General features: G+C 35.8%; 1 protein-coding gene and 1 long non-coding RNA gene across 4 annotated transcripts in view; both read right to left on the reverse strand.

Annotated features, from left to right (window-relative positions):
• Positions 1–20,674, reverse strand: part of LOC126888843 (zinc finger protein 501-like) — a 63,515-nt gene that overhangs the window by 15,743 nt on the left and 27,098 nt on the right. The gene's annotated exons all lie outside the window — the stretch shown is intronic.
• LOC126888844 (uncharacterized) lies at positions 8,407–15,696 on the reverse strand. 3 transcript variants are annotated; one of them, XR_007699675.1, is made up of 3 exons: positions 12,289–13,007; positions 10,194–11,100; positions 8,407–8,497 (listed from the first exon to the last, which is right to left on the reverse strand). It is a non-coding gene; the product is annotated as an uncharacterized LOC126888844 (long non-coding RNA). The 3 variants fall into 3 exon arrangements; XR_007699674.1 differs by lacking the exons at positions 8,407–8,497; positions 12,289–13,007 and adding exons at positions 8,676–9,005; positions 15,572–15,696; XR_007699673.1 differs by lacking the exon at positions 8,407–8,497 and adding an exon at positions 8,676–9,005.

Here is a 20,674-nt window from a genome sequence, read left to right on the forward strand (position 1 = left end):
TATCAGCTTTTATAACCGGAATCGACGAAGGACTGATCCTGATCCATTGTTTTCATATTATTTTACCAACAATTTCGAGTGGTGAAGAAATTGATATAGAATAATTTCGGAAGTATATACTACAAAAACAACCAGGTACTTTATTCAACTATGTGTAAAACAAATTATACAGAATAAAGTTAAACGGAAAAAAATGGATAACGTCTGACATAATAAAAGCAACATACACAAAAAATAAATTATGTAAAGAGAACTCCCGACATACAATATCTGCTAGCTGTCAAGATTTTCTTCATTTAATTTTTTTTTATTTATTTATTTATTGCTAATTTACAATCTACTTCAATACAGTAATAAGTAAATATGATGTATGTTCTTGGCTTGTGACAGGTGTCGTCCACTGACGACTCTCTGGAATTTACCTAGCAGCTAGGTCTTCTGGTCAAAGTCTTTTCAGACGTCTGTCAACCAGTGGGGGGTTGAATAATTCGTCTATGAGATGGTTTGGATGGTCTGCGCTGCGATTCATGTATCTTCTGGAGTGGTCAGCAATCACATCGTTAATGAAGGGGATATTGAGGTCTGCATGAAGGGTTTGGTTTGACACATACCATGGGGCTTTAGCTAACATACGAATAGTTTTTGACTGGAATGTTTGTAGTATTTTGGTGTTGGATGGTTTACTACAGCCCCACAGCTTGATTCCATATGTCCACACTGGTTTGCGTATTGCTTTATAGATGGTCAGTTTGTTTTCTAATGAAGTTTCTAATGAGTTGCGATCTTCTGTTGATAACCCAGCTCATATTTTTAACTTTTAGCTAGAGGTGTCGTCGTTTGGCTGCAATATGTGATTTCCAAGTAAGTTTTTCGTTTAGATGAAGGCCCAGGTACTTTACTTCTGTTTTTATTGGTATAGGTGAATTATTTAGGTGTAGTTGTGGACATCTAATTCTTAGATTTGTGAAATTTACTTGACAAGACTTGTTTGTGTTGACGTTTATTTTCCAGCATTTAAGCCAGTCTTCTAGTTCATTGAGATGATTTTGCAATTTGTTAAATGCTAATATTTCGTTGATGTCTGATGCTAGTATACCAGTGTCATCCGCAAATGTTGCCATTAGTGTATTTACGCTAATAGAAATATCAGCAGTGAAGATTTGGTAAAGGAATCGGCCAAGTACACTGCCTTGAGGTACTCCGGATTTTATTTGGTGCTAATTGGATACAGTACCTTCGTATTTAACTTGGAAGTATCTGTCGGACAAGTATGATTTAAGGAGGAGGTAGATTTGGTCAGTTAGCTGAGTTTTTATTTTAAAGATAAGACCCTCGTGCCACACTATCAAATGCTTGCTGTATATCGAGGAATGCTGACAGACATATTTGTTTCCCTTCTAGGCTCTCTTTTATTTTGTTGACTAATCTATGGCACTGTTGTATGGTTGAGTGATTTGAGCGAAAACCAAACTGATGATCTGGGATAAGGTTTTCTATAGGTATTATTGTTTCTATTCTGTTAAGGATTAACCTTTCGATGACTTTGATAAAGTCGGAAGGAGACTTATTGGTCTGTACGAACTGGCTTCAGTTAGAAGTTTACCAGGTTTAGGTATCGTTATAATTTGTGCATACCTCCATTGCACTGGAAAATAGCATTACGACACTTTTTCTTGGAAGTTTTTTAAGATTTCGCCAGTTATAAGGTCAAATCCTGGAGCTTTATAAGGGTTAAGCAGGTTGATTTCGTTACGGACTTCGTTTGGTGAGAAGTATTTTAGTGGTAATCATAGCTGACAGGGTGCATTAAGGAAGTCTCTAATTTTCTCGTCGTTAATATCGTTGGCCTGTGGGGAGGAGAAGACGGTTGATAGATGTTCTGCAAATCTGTTGGATTTTTCTATTTCTGATCGAGCCCAGGTTCCATCATTTTTCCTAATTGGTGATTTCATTACTGCCGGCTTTTTGCATTTCTTTGTGGCTTTCCAAAGAGAGTTGTCATCAACAGAAAGGTTTGTGACATATCTTTCAAAGGATTCGTTTTTGGCTGTTTCCATAGCGGAATGAAATCTGTGTGTGAGCCTGTTTAGATTTGTTTTATCTATCGCGTTTCTTGTTCTTTGCCATTTGCGACGGGCTCTTCTTCTCTCTTCTACTAGTGTTCTAATGTGGAGGGGTATACTATATCTTTCATCAATGGTTTCTTCTTTTACAGGAGCAGCTTTCCAAGCGGCCTGTTGTATTTGTTCCGTTAAATATTTTACAGCTTCTTCAATATCGTTTTTATGTTCGAGTCGAATGTCAAGAGATATTTTTCATTGATTTCTTCTTTGAATTGAACCCAATTCGTGTTACTGGAACATAGCCTTCGTGCAAGAGTTTTCCAAATTATATCGGTACTTAAGGTAATCAAGATGGGATTGTGGTCTGAATGTAGATCAAAACTGGGGGTGATGTCGCTGTGTATTTCAGGTATTTCCTTAGTTATAGCAAAGTCTAATAGATCAGGAATTTTGTTGTTATCAGTGGGCCAGTATGTGAGGGTACCAGTTGTTAGGTATTTCAGGTTATTATCTTGTATGCTCTTTAATAGATTTCTGCCTTTTGGAGATATCAGTCTTGCTCCTCAGGTTGTATGTTTTGCATTCCAGTCCCCTGCCACTAGGAAATGTGAGCCAAGTTGTTCAAAAAACTCTCTGTATTCCTCCAGATTGATGGTGTGGCGTGGTTGGCTGTAGATAGAAGCTATTGTTAATGGAAAGGTGAGCGCATGTACTTTTATGATAGTACCCTGAATTTTGTTGGTGCTATATGGAGCAAGTTCGTAGTGTTTCATAGCTCTACGAATTATTACAACTGAACCAGAATGGGCTGTTCCATCTGGATGGTTTACGTAATAGACAGAGTAGTGTGGGATTTTTATAAAAGACCTCTCAGTTGTGTGACTCTCGGATATAAGTAGGATGTCTATTTTGTTTAATTTTAGAAATAGTATAATTTCTTGCACATGGTTTGTTAGACCATTTGCGTTCTGTTGTAAGCATGCTTAGTATCATGCTGTTTTGGTTTATCAATTATTGTGCGAACATATTTTTAAATTCGTAGAGGAATTCTGTAAGTTTATTTGAAAGGTCTGAATTATTGTTGTTGTCTTGTGAAGAAGTATTAGTTGCTGCAACTTGCGCATATGTTACATGTGATTGGTGTATGTGGTGAGCATTAGTGTTATTATTATTTAGGCTTGCAACTCTAGGTATAGGAATGCTGTTTGTTATATTTTTGTTTTTTGAATTTACTAGGTCTTTATATATAGCACATATATATAGTTTGCTGGATGATTGCCATTACATAAGGCACATGTTGCAGGTGTGTCGCATGCTTTTTTGCAAGTTTTTGTGTCATGTGATCCACCGCATTTAACACAGGCGAATGGCCGCAGGCAGTAACTTTTTGAGTGCCCGTATTTTTGACACCTTGTGCATTGTACTATTGAATTTTTTATTCTAGGTGGTTCTACTGTTATTATGCAGTTTCGTAGGACTTGCAGGTTAAATATGTTTTTGTTGTTTTCATTTGGCTCTATATCGACAAAGAATAAGGGCTATGGTTCTTTGGTAACTCTATGTCTAACATTAATTATGTTGCGAACTTTAAAACGCTTATTATTTAAAAGACGAAGCAAGTTTTCAATCCTAATAGTAAATTAATAATATTCAAAAATATTAAAAATCACTAAAAGATTTTTAAATTGAAAACTTATTGGTACATTTTCATGGTAACACCTCCAAGACTTCTATAATTTGCAAGTCATATGGATGCTGCAGTGAAGACGAAAGGGAAGGAATTCTACACTTTGCAATTCACATCCCCCGTCTGCAGCCGGCAAACTTCCAACTGAAAAATGCACGTGGTTACTCTACGGAGTAATACGAAAATAAAATAAAAATGTGTACCATTTTTATTCGGTTGCAATGCCAAGGCAAACCAATCTTACTTTTTAATTAGAATACGGAGTGCAGTCCAGTTCCTTTAACCGTGATTTTCTGCTCTTATTGGAGCTTCATCAGAAGGAACGTAGGCACTGTTCTCCATACTCCAACCAAATTGCATCGAGAGGTTTTCCCAAACATCGCAACCAAAGTGATGATAATAGGTGGCAAGCGCCATCTGGCAATTGAAAGACGAAGCAAGTTTTCAATCCTAATAGTAAATTAATAATATTGAAAAATATTAAAAATCACTAAAAGATTTTTAAATTGAAAACTTATTGGTACATTTTCATGGTAACACCTCCAAGACTTCTATAATTTGCAAGCCATATGGATGCTGCAGTGAAGACGAAAGGGAAGGAATTCTACACTTTGCAATTCACATCCCCGTCTGCAGCCGGCAAAGTTCCAACTGAAAAATGCACCTGGTTACTCTACGGAGTAATACGAAAATAAAATAAAAATGTGTACCATTTTTATTCGGTTGCAATGCGAAGGCAAACCAATCTTACTTTTTAATTAGAATACGGAGTGCAGTCCAGTTCCTTTAACCGTGATTTTCTGCTCTTATTGGAGCTTCATCAGAAGGAACGTAGGCACTGTTCTCCATACTCCAACCAAATTGCATCGAGAGGTTTTCCCAAACATCGCAACCAAAGTGATGATAATAGGTGGCAAGCGCCATCTGGCAATTGAAAGACGAAGCAAGTTTTCAATCCTAATAGTAAATTAATAATATTGAAAAATATTAAAAATCACTAAAAGATTTTTAAACTGAAAACTTATTGGTACATTTTCATGGTAACACCTCCAAGACTTCTATAATTTGCAAGTCATATGGATGCTGCAGTGAAGACGAAAGGGAAGGAATTCTACACTTTGCAATTCACATCCCCCGTCTGCAGCCGGCAAAGTTCCAACTGAAAAATGCACCTGGTTACTCTACGGAGTAATACGAAAATAATGTACCATTTTTATTCGGTTGCAATGCGAAGGCAAACCAATCTTACTTTTTAATTAGAATACGGAGTGCAGTCCAGTTCCTTTAACCGCGATTTTCTGCTCTTATTGGAGCTTCATCAGAAGGAACGTAGGCACTGTTCTCCATACTCCAACCAAATTGCATCGAGAGGTTTTCCCAAACATCGCAACCAAAGTGAGTTAATTTACTATTAGAATTGAAAACTTGCTTCGTCTTTCAATTGCCAGATGGCGCTTGCCACCTATTATCATCACTTTGGTTGCGATGTTTGGGAAAACCTCTCGATGCAATTTGGTTGGAGTATGGAGAACAGTGCCTACGTTCCTTCTGATGAAGCTCCAATAAGAGCAGAAAATCGCGGTTAAAGGAACTGGACTGCACTCCGTATTCTAATTAAAAAGTAAGATTGGTTTGCCTTCGCATTGCAACCGAATAAAAATGGTACACATTTTTATTTTATTTTCGTATTACTCCGTAGAGTAACCAGGTGCATTTTTCAGTTGGAACTTTGCCGGCTGCAGACGGGGGATGTGAATTGCAAAGTGTAGAATTCCTTCCCTTTCGTCTTCACTGCAGCATCCATATGACTTGCAAATTATAGAAGTCTTGGAGGTGTTACCATGAAAATGTACCAATAAGTTTTCAATTTAAAAATCTTTTAGTGATTTTTATTATTTTTCAATATTATTAATTTACTATTAGGATTGAAAACTTGCTTCGTCTTTCAATTGCCAGATGGCGCTTGCCACCTATTATCATCACTTTGGTTGCGATGTTTGGGAAAACCTCTCGATGCAATTCGGTTGGAGTATGGAGAACAGTGCCTACGTTCCTTCTGATGAAGCTCCAATAAGAGCAGAAAATCGCGGTTAAAGGAACTGGACTGCACTCCGTATTCTAATTAAAAAGTAAGATTGGCTTGCCTTCGCATTGCAACCGAATAAAAATGGTACACATTTTTATTTTATTTTCGTATTACTCCGTAGAGTAACCAGGTGCATTTTTCAGTTGGAACTTTGCCGGCTGCAGACGGGGGATGTGAATTGCAAAGTGTAGAATTCCTTCCCTTTCGTCTTCACTGCAGCATCCATATGACTTGCAAATTATAGAAGTCTTGGAGGTGTTACCATGAAAATGTACCGATAAGTTTTCAATTTAAAAATCTTTTAGTGATTTTTAATATTTTTCAATATTATTAATTTACTATTAGGATTGAAAACTTGCTTCGTCTTTCAATTGCCAGATGGCGCTTGCCACCTATTATCATCACTTTGGTTGCGATGTTTGGGAAAACCTCTCGATGCAATTTGGTTGGAGTATGGAGAACAGTGCCTACGTTCCTTCTGATGAAGCTCCAATAAGAGCAGAAAATCGCGGTTAAAGGAACTGGACTGCACTCCGTATTCTAATTAAAAAGTAAAATTGGTTTGCCTTCGCATTGCAACCGAATAAAAATGGTACACATTTTTATTTTATTTTCGTATTACTCCGTAGAGTAACCAGGTGCATTTTTCAGTTGGAACTTTGCCGGCTGCAGACGGGGGATGTGAATTGCAAAGTGTAGAATTCCTTCCCTTTCGTCTTCACTGCAGCATCCATATGACTTGCAAATTATAGAAGTCTTGGAGGTGTTACCATGAAAATGTACCGATAAGTTTTCAATTTAAAAATCTTTTAGTGATTTTTAATATTTTTCAATATTATTAATTTACTATTAGGATTGAAAACTTGCTTCGTCTTTCAATTGCCAGATGGCGCTTGCCACCTATTATCATCACTTTGGTTGCGATGTTTGGGAAAACCTCTCGATGCAATTTGGTTGGAGTATGGAGAACAGTGCCTACGTTCCTTCTGATGAAGCTCCAATAAGAGCAGAAAATTGCTGTTAAAGGAACTGGACTGCACTCCGTATTCTAATTAAAAAGTAAGATTGGTTTGCCTTCGCATTGCAACCGAATAAAAATGGTACACATTTTTATTTTATTTTCGTATTACTCCGTAGAGTAACCAGGTGCATTTTTCAGTTGGAACTTTGCCGGCTGCAGACGGGGGATGTGAATTGCAAAGTGTAGAATTTCTTCCCTTTCGTCTTCACTGCAGCATCCATATGACTTGCAAATTATAGAAGTCTTGGAGGTGTTACCATGAAAATGTACCAATAAGTTTTCAATTTAAAAATCTTTTAGTGATTTTTAATATTTTTCAATATTATTAATTTACTATTATGTGAATTGCAAAGTGTAGAATTCCTTCCCTTTCGTCTTCACTGCAGCATCCATATGACTTGCAAATTATAGAAGTCTTGGAGGTGTTACCATGAAACTGTACCAATAAGTTTTCAATTTAAAAATCTTTTAGTGATTTTTAATATTTTTCAATATTATTAATTTACTATTAGGATTGAAAACTTGCTTCGTCTTTCAATTGCCAGATGGCGCTTGCCACCTATTATCATCACTTTGGTTGCGATGTTTGGGAAAACCTCTCGATGCAATTTGGTTGGAGTATGGAGAACAGTGCCTACGTTCCTTCTGATGAAGCTCCAATAAGAGCAGAAAATCGCGGTTAAAGGAACTGGACTGCACTCCGTATTCTAATTAAAAAGTAAGATTGGTTTACCTTCGCATTGCAACCGAATAAAAATGGTACACATTTTTATTTTATTTTCGTATTACTCCGTAGAGTAACCAGGTGCATTTTTCAGTTGGAACTTTGCCGGCTGCAGACGGGGGGATGTGAATTGCAAAGTGTAGAATTCCTTCCCTTTCGTCTTCACTGCAGCATCCATATGACTTGCAAATTATAGAAGTCTTGGAGGTGTTATCATGAAAATGTACCAATAAGTTTTCAATTTAAAAATCTTTTAGTGATTTTTAATATTTTTCAATATTATTAATTTACTATTAGGATTGAAAACTTGCTTCGTCTTTCAATTGCCAGATGGCGCTTGCCACTTATTATCATCACTTTGGTTGCGATGTTTGGGAAAACCTCTCGATGCAATTTGGTTGAAGTATGGAGAACAGTGCCTACGTTCCTTCTGATGAAGCTCCAATAAGAGCAGAAAATCGCGGTTAAAGGAACTGGACTGCACTCCGTATAGTTGGAACTTTGCCGGCTGCAGACGGGGGATGTGAATTGCAAAGTGTAGAATTCCTTCCCTTTCGTCTTCACTGCAGCATCCATATGACTTGCAAATTATAGAAGTCTTGGAGGTGTTACCATGAAAATGTACCAATAAGTTTTCAATTTAAAAATCTTTTAGTGATTTTTAATATTTTTCAATATTATTAATTTACTATTAGGATTGAAAACTTGCTTCGTCTTTCAATTGCCAGATGGCGCTTGCCACCTATTATCATCACTTTGGTTGCGATGTTTGGGAAAACCTCTCGATGCAATTTGGTTGGAGTATGGAGAACAGTGCCTACGTTCCTTCTGATGAAGCTCCAATAAGAGCAGAAAATCGCGGTTAAAGGAACTGGACTGCACTCCGTATTCTAATTAAAAAGTAAGATTGGTTTGCCTTCGCATTGCAACCGAATAAAAATGGTACACATTTTTATTTTATTTTCGTATTACTCCTTAGAGTAACCAGGTGCATTTTTCAGTTGGAACTTTGCCGGCTGCAGACGGGGGATGTGAATTGCAAAGTGTAGAATTTCTTCCCTTTCGTCTTCACTGCAGCATCCATATGACTTGCAAATTATAGAAGTCTTGGAGGTGTTACCATGAAAATGTACCAATAAGTTTTCAATTTAAAAATCTTTTAGTGATTTTTAATATTTTTCAATATTATTAATTTACTATTAGGATTGAAAACTTGCTTCGTCTTTCAATTGCCAGATGGCGCTTGCCACCTATTATCATCACTTTGATTGCGATGTTTGGGAAAACCTCTCGATGCAATTTGGTTGGAGTATGGAGAACAGTGCCTACGTTCCTTCTGATGAAGCTCCAATAAGAGCAGAAAATCGCGGTTAAAGGAACTGGACTGCACTCCGTATTCTAATTAAAAAGTAAGATTGGTTTGCCTTCGCATTGCAACCGAATAAAAATGGTACACATTTTTATTTTATTTTCCTATTACTCCGTAGAGTAACCAGGTGCATTTTTCAGTTGGAACTTTGCCGGCTGCAGACGGGGGATGTGAATTGCAAAGTGTAGAATTCCTTCCCTTTCGTCTTCACTGCAGCATCCATATGACTTGCAAATTATAGAAGTCTTGGAGGTGTTACCATGAAAATGTACCGATAAGTTTTCAATTTAAAAATCTTTTAGTGATTTTTAATATTTTTCAATATTATTAATTTACTATTAGGATTGAAAACTTGCTTCGTCTTTCAATTGCCAGATGGCGCTTGCCACCTATTATCATCACTTTGGTTGCGATGTTTGGGAAAACCTCTCGATGCAATTTGGTTGGAGTATGGAGAACAGTGCCTACGTTCCTTCTGATGAAGCTCCAATAAGAGCAGAAAATTGCTGTTAAAGGAACTGGACTGCACTCCGTATTCTAATTAAAAAGTAAGATTGGTTTGCCTTCGCATTGCAACCGAATAAAAATGGTACACATTTTTATTTTATTTTCGTATTACTCCGTAGAGTAACCAGGTGCATTTTTCAGTTGGAACTTTGCCGGCTGCAGACGGGGGATGTGAATTGCAAAGTGTAGAATTTCTTCCCTTTCGTCTTCACTGCAGCATCCATATGACTTGCAAATTATAGAAGTCTTGGAGGTGTTACCATGAAAATGTACCAATAAGTTTTCAATTTAAAAATCTTTTAGTGATTTTTAATATTTTTCAATATTATTAATTTACTATTATGTGAATTGCAAAGTGTAGAATTCCTTCCCTTTCGTCTTCACTGCAGCATCCATATGACTTGCAAATTATAGAAGTCTTGGAGGTGTTACCATGAAACTGTACCAATAAGTTTTCAATTTAAAAATCTTTTAGTGATTTTTAATATTTTTCAATATTATTAATTTACTATTAGGATTGAAAACTTGCTTCGTCTTTCAATTGCCAGATGGCGCTTGCCACCTATTATCATCACTTTGGTTGCGATGTTTGGGAAAACCTCTCGATGCAATTTGGTTGGAGTATGGAGAACAGTGCCTACGTTCCTTCTGATGAAGCTCCAATAAGAGCAGAAAATCGCGGTTAAAGGAACTGGACTGCACTCCGTATTCTAATTAAAAAGTAAGATTGGTTTACCTTCGCATTGCAACCGAATAAAAATGGTACACATTTTTATTTTATTTTCGTATTACTCCGTAGAGTAACCAGGTGCATTTTTCAGTTGGAACTTTGCCGGCTGCAGACGGGGGGATGTGAATTGCAAAGTGTAGAATTCCTTCCCTTTCGTCTTCACTGCAGCATCCATATGACTTGCAAATTATAGAAGTCTTGGAGGTGTTATCATGAAAATGTACCAATAAGTTTTCAATTTAAAAATCTTTTAGTGATTTTTAATATTTTTCAATATTATTAATTTACTATTAGGATTGAAAACTTGCTTCGTCTTTCAATTGCCAGATGGCGCTTGCCACCTATTATCATCACTTTGGTTGCGATGTTTGGGAAAACCTCTCGATGCAATTTGGTTGAAGTATGGAGAACAGTGCCTACGTTCCTTCTGATGAAGCTCCAATAAGAGCAGAAAATCGCGGTTAAAGGAACTGGACTGCACTCCGTATAGTTGGAACTTTGCCGGCTGCAGACGGGGGATGTGAATTGCAAAGTGTAGAATTCCTTCCCTTTCGTCTTCACTGCAGCATCCATATGACTTGCAAATTATAGAAGTCTTGGAGGTGTTACCATGAAAATGTACCAATAAGTTTTCAATTTAAAAATCTTTTAGTGATTTTTAATATTTTTCAATATTATTAATTTACTATTAGGATTGAAAACTTGCTTCGTCTTTCAATTGCCAGATGGCGCTTGCCACCTATTATCATCACTTTGATTGCGATGTTTGGGAAAACCTCTCGATGCAATTTGGTTGGAGTATGGAGAACAGTGCCTACGTTCCTTCTGATGAAGCTCCAATAAGAGCAGAAAATCGCGGTTAAAGGAACTGGACTGCACTCCGTATTCTAATTAAAAAGTAAGATTGGTTTGCCTTCGCATTGCAACCGAATAAAAATGGTACACATTTTTATTTTATTTTCCTATTACTCCGTAGAGTAACCAGGTGCATTTTTCAGTTGGAACTTTGCCGGCTGCAGACGGGGGATGTGAATTGCAAAGTGTAGAATTCCTTCCCTTTCGTCTTCACTGCAGCATCCATATGACTTGCAAATTATAGAAGTCTTGGAGGTGTTACCATGAAAATGTACCGATAAGTTTTCAATTTAAAAATCTTTTAGTGATTTTTAATATTTTTCAATATTATTAATTTACTATTAGGATTGAAAACTTGCTTCGTCTTTCAATTGCCAGATGGCGCTTGCCACCTATTATCATCACTTTGGTTGCGATGTTTGGGAAAACCTCTCGATGCAATTTGGTTGGAGTATGGAGAACAGTGCCTACGTTCCTTCTGATGAAGCTCCAATAAGAGCAGAAAATTGCTGTTAAAGGAACTGGACTGCACTCCGTATTCTAATTAAAAAGTAAGATTGGTTTGCCTTCGCATTGCAACCGAATAAAAATGGTACACATTTTTATTTTATTTTCGTATTACTCCGTAGAGTAACCAGGTGCATTTTTCAGTTGGAACTTTGCCGGCTGCAGACGGGGGATGTGAATTGCAAAGTGTAGAATTTCTTCCCTTTCGTCTTCACTGCAGCATCCATATGACTTGCAAATTATAGAAGTCTTGGAGGTGTTACCATGAAAATGTACCAATAAGTTTTCAATTTAAAAATCTTTTAGTGATTTTTAATATTTTTCAATATTATTAATTTACTATTATGTGAATTGCAAAGTGTAGAATTCCTTCCCTTTCGTCTTCACTGCAGCATCCATATGACTTGCAAATTATAGAAGTCTTGGAGGTGTTACCATGAAACTGTACCAATAAGTTTTCAATTTAAAAATCTTTTAGTGATTTTTAATATTTTTCAATATTATTAATTTACTATTAGGATTGAAAACTTGCTTCGTCTTTCAATTGCCAGATGGCGCTTGCCACCTATTATCATCACTTTGGTTGCGATGTTTGGGAAAACCTCTCGATGCAATTTGGTTGGAGTATGGAGAACAGTGCCTACGTTCCTTCTGATGAAGCTCCAATAAGAGCAGAAAATCGCGGTTAAAGGAACTGGACTGCACTCCGTATTCTAATTAAAAAGTAAGATTGGTTTACCTTCGCATTGCAACCGAATAAAAATGGTACACATTTTTATTTTATTTTCGTATTACTCCGTAGAGTAACCAGGTGCATTTTTCAGTTGGAACTTTGCCGGCTGCAGACGGGGGGATGTGAATTGCAAAGTGTAGAATTCCTTCCCTTTCGTCTTCACTGCAGCATCCATATGACTTGCAAATTATAGAAGTCTTGGAGGTGTTATCATGAAAATGTACCAATAAGTTTTCAATTTAAAAATCTTTTAGTGATTTTTAATATTTTTCAATATTATTAATTTACTATTAGGATTGAAAACTTGCTTCGTCTTTCAATTGCCAGATGGCGCTTGCCACCTATTATCATCACTTTGGTTGCGATGTTTGGGAAAACCTCTCGATGCAATTTGGTTGAAGTATGGAGAACAGTGCCTACGTTCCTTCTGATGAAGCTCCAATAAGAGCAGAAAATCGCGGTTAAAGGAACTGGACTGCACTCCGTATAGTTGGAACTTTGCCGGCTGCAGACGGGGGATGTGAATTGCAAAGTGTAGAATTCCTTCCCTTTCGTCTTCACTGCAGCATCCATATGACTTGCAAATTATAGAAGTCTTGGAGGTGTTACCATGAAAATGTACCAATAAGTTTTCAATTTAAAAATCTTTTAGTGATTTTTAATATTTTTCAATATTATTAATTTACTATTAGGATTGAAAACTTGCTTCGTCTTTCAATTGCCAGATGGCGCTTGCCACCTATTATCATCACTTTGGTTGCGATGTTTGGGAAAACCTCTCGATGCAATTTGGTTGGAGTATGGAGAACAGTGCCTACGTTCCTTCTGATGAAGCTCCAATAAGAGCAGAAAATCGCGGTTAAAGGAACTGGACTGCACTCCGTATTCTAATTAAAAAGTAAGATTGGTTTGCCTTCGCATTGCAACCGAATAAAAATGGTACACATTTTTATTTTATTTTCGTATTACTCCTTAGAGTAACCAGGTGCATTTTTCAGTTGGAACTTTGCCGGCTGCAGACGGGGGATGTGAATTGCAAAGTGTAGAATTTCTTCCCTTTCGTCTTCACTGCAGCATCCATATGACTTGCAAATTATAGAAGTCTTGGAGGTGTTACCATGAAAATGTACCAATAAGTTTTCAATTTAAAAATCTTTTAGTGATTTTTAATATTTTTCAATATTATTAATTTACTATTAGGATTGAAAACTTGCTTCGTCTTTCAATTGCCAGATGGCGCTTGCCACCTATTATCATCACTTTGATTGCGATGTTTGGGAAAACCTCTCGATGCAATTTGGTTGGAGTATGGAGAACAGTGCCTACGTTCCTTCTGATGAAGCTCCAATAAGAGCAGAAAATCGCGGTTAAAGGAACTGGACTGCACTCCGTATTCTAATTAAAAAGTAAGATTGGTTTGCCTTCGCATTGCAACCGAATAAAAATGGTACACATTTTTATTTTATTTTCGTATTACTCCGTAGAGTAACCAGGTGCATTTTTCAGTTGGAACTTTGCCGGCTGCAGACGGGGGATGTGAATTGCAAAGTGTAGAATTTCTTCCCTTTCGTCTTCACTGCAGCATCCATATGACTTGCAAATTATAGAAGTCTTGGAGGTGTTACCATGAAAATGTACCAATAAGTTTTCAATTTAAAAATCTTTTAGTGATTTTTAATATTTTTCAATATTATTAATTTACTATTATGTGAATTGCAAAGTGTAGAATTCCTTCCCTTTCGTCTTCACTGCAGCATCCATATGACTTGCAAATTATAGAAGTCTTGGAGGTGTTACCATGAAAATGTACCAATAAGTTTTCAATTTAAAAATCTTTTAGTGATTTTTAATATTTTTCAATATTATTAATTTACTATTAGGATTGAAAACTTGCTTCGTCTTTCAATTGCCAGATGGCGCTTGCCACCTATTATCATCACTTTGGTTGCGATGTTTGGGAAAACCTCTCGATGCAATTTGGTTGGAGTATGGAGAACAGTGCCTACGTTCCTTCTGATGAAGCTCCAATAAGAGCAGAAAATCGCGGTTAAAGGAACTGGACTGCACTCCGTATTCTAATTAAAAAGTAAGATTGGTTTGCCTTCGCATTGCAACCGAATAAAAATGGTACACATTTTTATTTTATTTTCGTATTACTCCTTAGAGTAACCAGGTGCATTTTTCAGTTGGAACTTTGCCGGCTGCAGACGGGGGATGTGAATTGCAAAGTGTAGAATTTCTTCCCTTTCGTCTTCACTGCAGCATCCATATGACTTGCAAATTATAGAAGTCTTGGAGGTGTTACCATGAAAATGTACCAATAAGTTTTCAATTTAAAAATCTTTTAGTGATTTTTAATATTTTTCAATATTATTAATTTACTATTAGGATTGAAAACTTGCTTCGTCTTTCAATTGCCAGATGGCGCTTGCCACCTATTATCATCACTTTGATTGCGATGTTTGGGAAAACCTCTCGATGCAATTTGGTTGGAGTATGGAGAACAGTGCCTACGTTCCTTCTGATGAAGCTCCAATAAGAGCAGAAAATCGCGGTTAAAGGAACTGGACTGCACTCCGTATTCTAATTAAAAAGTAAGATTGGTTTGCCTTCGCATTGCAACCGAATAAAAATGGTACACATTTTTATTTTATTTTCGTATTACTCCGTAGAGTAACCAGGTGCATTTTTCAGTTGGAACTTTGCCGGCTGCAGACGGGGGATGTGAATTGCAAAGTGTAGAATTTCTTCCCTTTCGTCTTCACTGCAGCATCCATATGACTTGCAAATTATAGAAGTCTTGGAGGTGTTACCATGAAAATGTACCAATAAGTTTTCAATTTAAAAATCTTTTAGTGATTTTTAATATTTTTCAATATTATTAATTTACTATTATGTGAATTGCAAAGTGTAGAATTCCTTCCCTTTCGTCTTCACTGCAGCATCCATATGACTTGCAAATTATAGAAGTCTTGGAGGTGTTACCATGAAACTGTACCAATAAGTTTTCAATTTAAAAATCTTTTAGTGATTTTTAATATTTTTCAATATTATTAATTTACTATTAGGATTGAAAACTTGCTTCGTCTTTCAATTGCCAGATGGCGCTTGCCACCTATTATCATCACTTTGGTTGCGATGTTTGGGAAAACCTCTCGATGCAATTTGGTTGGAGTATGGAGAACAGTGCCTACGTTCCTTCTGATGAAGCTCCAATAAGAGCAGAAAATCGCGGTTAAAGGAACTGGACTGCACTCCGTATTCTAATTAAAAAGTAAGATTGGTTTACCTTCGCATTGCAACCGAATAAAAATGGTACACATTTTTATTTTATTTTCGTATTACTCCGTAGAGTAACCAGGTGCATTTTTCAGTTGGAACTTTGCCGGCTGCAGACGGGGGATGTGAATTGCAAAGTGTAGAATTTCTTCCCTTTCGTCTTCACTGCAGCATCCATATGACTTGCAAATTATAGAAGTCTTGGAGGTGTTACCATGAAAATGTACCAATAAGTTTTCAATTTAAAAATCTTTTAGTGATTTTTAATATTTTTCAATATTATTAATTTACTATTATGTGAATTGCAAAGTGTAGAATTCCTTCCCTTTCGTCTTCACTGCAGCATCCATATGACTTGCAAATTATAGAAGTCTTGGAGGTGTTATCATGAAAATGTACCAATAAGTTTTCAATTTAAAAATCTTTTAGTGATTTTTAATATTTTTCAATATTATTAATTTACTATTAGGATTGAAAACTTGCTTCGTCTTTCAATTGCCAGATGGCGCTTGCCACCTATTATCATCACTTTGGTTGCGATGTTTGGGAAAACCTCTCGATGCAATTTGGTTGAAGTATGGAGAACAGTGCCTACGTTCCTTCTGATGAAGCTCCAATAAGAGCAGAAAATCGCGGTTAAAGGAACTGGACTGCACTCCGTATAGTTGGAACTTTGCCGGCTGCAGACGGGGGATGTGAATTGCAAAGTGTAGAATTCCTTCCCTTTCGTCTTCACTGCAGCATCCATATGACTTGCAAATTATAGAAGTCTTGGAGGTGTTACCATGAAAATGTACCAATAAGTTTTCAATTTAAAAATCTTTTAGTGATTTTTAATATTTTTCAATATTATTAATTTACTATTAGGATTGAAAACTTGCTTCGTCTTTCAATTGCCAGATGGCGCTTGCCACCTATTATCATCACTTTGGTTGCGATGTTTGGGAAAACCTCTCGATGCAATTTGGTTGGAGTATGGAGAACAGTGCCTACGTTCCTTCTGATGAAGCTCCAATAAGAGCAGAAAATCGCGGTTAAAGGAACTGGACTGCACTCCGTATTCTAATTAAAAAGTAAGATTGGTTTGCCTTCGCATTGCAACCGAATAAAAATGGTACACATTTTTATTTTATTTTCGTATTACTCCTTAGAGTAACCAGGTGCATTTTTCAGTTGGAACTTTGCCGGCTGCAGACGGGGGATGTGAATTGCAAAGTGTAGAATTTCTTCCCTTTCGTCTTCACTGCAGCATCCATATGACTTGCAAATTATAGAAGTCTTGGAGGTGTTACCATGAAAATGTACCAATAAGTTTTCAATTTAAAAATCTTTTAGTGATTTTTAATATTTTTCAATATTATTAATTTACTATTAGGATTGAAAACTTGCTTCGTCTTTCAATTGCCAGATGGCGCTTGCCACCTATTATCATCACTTTGATTGCGATGTTTGGGAAAACCTCTCGATGCAATTTGGTTGGAGTATGGAGAACAGTGCCTACGTTCCTTCTGATGAAGCTCCAATAAGAGCAGAAAATCGCGGTTAAAGGAACTGGACTGCACTCCGTATTCTAATTAAAAAGTAAGATTGGTTTGCCTTCGCATTGCAACCGAATAAAAATGGTACACATTTTTATTTTATTTTCCTATTACTCCGTAGAGTAACCAGGTGCATTTTTCAGTTGGAACTTTGCCGGCTGCAGACGGGGGATGTGAATTGCAAAGTGTAGAATTCCTTCCCTTTCGTCTTCACTGCAGCATCCATATGACTTGCAAATTATAGAAGTCTTGGAGGTGTTACCATGAAAATGTACCAATAAGTTTTCAATTTAAAAATCTTTTAGTGATTTTTAATATTTTTCAATATTATTAATTTACTATTAGGATTGAAAACTTGCTTCGTCTTTCAATTGCCAGATGGCGCTTGCCACCTATTATCATCACTTTGGTTGCGATGTTTGGGAAAACCTCTCGATGCAATTTGGTTGGAGTATGGAGAACAGTGCCTACGTTCCTTCTGATGAAGCTCCAATAAGAGCAGAAAATCGCGGCTAAAGGAAATGGACTGCACTCCGTATTTTAATTAAAAAGTAAGATTGGTTTGCCTTCGCATTGCAACCGAATAAAAATGGTACACATTTTTATTTTAGCTTATTATTTAATTCATGCGAGATATCTCCTGGGGGTATTGAATGGTGTAATCCTCTTATAACAACTCTATAGGCCCTCTCTTGTTTCGGTTGGTAAGTGTGATGTACAATGTTTTCTTTTCTGAGATGCTGTATAAGTGTCCTGTAGGTGTCTGAGTTTGTAGGATTAATTTTTAAATCTTGAATGGGTTAATTTTTACTGTATTATTTGAAATGGTTTTGGTGTAATAGGTTTCTGCCGCAGTTGCAGTTGAAAGGTTTGCTATCATAACACTATAGTCAGTAACTCCATAAATAGAGATTGGTGGCGGTGAGGGATCTTTTTTGGTGATATTTGTGTTTTGTGTATTTGATAAATTGTGTGTTTGTTCATCTAGATTTTCTTTTGAGAGGGAATCAAATCTGTTTTGTGTTTGGATTTGGTTGGCAATTTCTGAAGTTGTTTGTCTTTTCATCCTTTTTCTCTTATTGGCAACTTCTTGCCAAGGATGTTTATTTTCGTTTTCCGTTTCGTTAAGTTCTATGTCGCTATCGCTATCCGTGTAGTTATTGGTGTTTTGTGATGATGAGAGTGAGCATTGAGGGTTTGTGAATAATGTTTTGTATTGTGACTGAATAGGGTGTTGAGTGTTTTGAATATTTTGTGCAGTTGATTGACTAGGAGATTGTACTTGGTTTGGTATAGCTATTTGGGTTGGAATAGGTATTTGGTTTGGGCATGACATTTGATTTGTTATCTGGTTAGATAGTGTTTGATTAAAATACAAAAATGGTACTTGCGGTTTTACTGCTGTTTGGTTTGACTGGTTCTGGTTATTTATTGTTGGGACATCCTGTATAGTATTCATTTGTTGATGAATTGGTTGGCCATTATCATCAAATCCTAATAGGTTCCCCGAAGGGAACATATTTCTTTTTGTTTGTTCCACTTTAACAATTTTTTGATGCTGATAAGATAATTACTAGTTAATTAGGTAGTTTTACGATAAGGAAGTTCTCTAGCGCTTTGAATGACGGTACATGTTCACGCTTCGAGAATCAGATTGCTACTACTAATTTAAATTTGAAGCAAGTAGCTGAGACACCAAGTAGCAAGATAAAGTAAAGTGACAGTGACAAAATATCATAAATGAACTTTCTTAAAATTAATGCCATAAATAATTAAGAATTTATTAACGTAGAATAATTAGCTTAAATTGTTGTTTCGTTGTATTTTCAGGTAGTATAATTTTAAGTTTGTAAATATTGTAAAATTAATAAACTTTGTATTTTCAGAGCAACATCAATTTAGTTTTAAAAAAGTCAAAAGTCCCAATTCCCAGTCTATAGTGGTGTAAAAAGTAATATATTACAAAACAACAATTTTGCTTACACTCAAAAATGGAAAAATTAAGGTTTGACTTTAAAATGGTAGGAGCACAAGATGGAAAAACAAATATAATGTGCATAACTTCAATTGGAACACCAGATGGAAAAACCTTTTTATTGCCAGATGAATTTCAGCTAGCAAATTTGCATAAAGAAGTGTGCAAAACGCAGGTATGTACAAAAATAAAAACTCTATAAAGAAAAGAAATCAATCTAGAAAAGTGTGGATAACCTTAACAGAAGAATTATCAAAAACATACCTAGATGAAGATGAAGAGTTATATTTTGAGAATCAATATTTAGAAGAACTGACAGAGAGTGATAGTGAACCCAAATCAGATGTTCAAGTTGACACAATACAAAAACTATTGGAAAAACTGATGGAAAATAAAGAACAAAAATCTGAAATTCAGAATTTAAGCAAGATAGCAAAAGATTTTATGATTGAAAAATTTGATGGAAAGAATATAAACGCAAACCAATGGTTCTCTGAATTTGAAAAAGATTGAAATTTTAAAATATTTTTCTTGAAAAAGCAAGTATGGACTGGCACAGCTGTATGATATTAAAATTTACAGCAGAATCAGATTGGGAAGACTGGAAAATGAATTTTTGTAAAACTTTTGGAAGTAAAGGGTGGTCTCAAATCCGATATGCTCACACATTTAAATACCAAACTGGTTCCTTATTAGAATATGCAACAAAAAAGGAAAAGCTACTACCGCAGGTGAGTAAATCCATTGACACAAGCACATTAATAGCTATTGGCCTACCAAATAATGTTGCAGATAAAATTGATAGAGGAACATTACAAGGTACCCAAGATTTGTACAATGAGATAGGTAAACTTGAACACCTTGCAACTAGAAGTCTAATAAAAAAGAAAACATATGCATAAAATAAATTTAAACAGAGGAAAAAATATACGAAAATGCAAATAAAGGAAAGCGGTTCCATTCTGAGGAGAATTGCTGGATAAAGCTAGTCAAGTGAGGACAATAAATAACAATGCAATGTTAGAAGTGGAATTGAGCAACGAGAATCCAAAAAACTTACAATAATACCATTAATTGTGTTTAACGTAAAAATAAACAACATACTGAATGTTAATGCACTGTATGATCCAGAGTCCAATAATGTGTCGTTGATAAAAAATTCAAAAATATTGAAAATAAAACAGAAGGACCGGGATAATAAACATTCAGTTAATCTAAACACAATTAATGGTAGTTCAAAAAAAAAGGTATGGTTACATTAAAATTAAAAATTTTAGACATTGAAAAAGAAATGAATGTTTTTGTTATAGAAAATGAAGAATTTAAGTATGATTTTTTAGCTGGTTTAGAGACTAGAGATTATACATAACAATGATAGAAATATAGCATCACCAGAAAAAGTTAAATATTTCAAAATTCCTGATGTACTAGGTGACGTAAACAAAAAAGAATATAAAATTAATTTCAATAAAAATTTAAATATTGATCAATTTGAAATAATAAAACATCATCTGGATTCAGATAAACAAGCCAAAATTGAAGAAATAATAGATAAATATACAATACAACGGTATTTGCCAAGAATAAATATGATATTGAT

This window comes from Diabrotica virgifera, chromosome 7 (assembly GCF_917563875.1).
Source record: "Diabrotica virgifera virgifera chromosome 7, PGI_DIABVI_V3a".
Lineage (NCBI taxonomy): Eukaryota > Metazoa > Arthropoda > Insecta > Coleoptera > Chrysomelidae > Diabrotica > Diabrotica virgifera.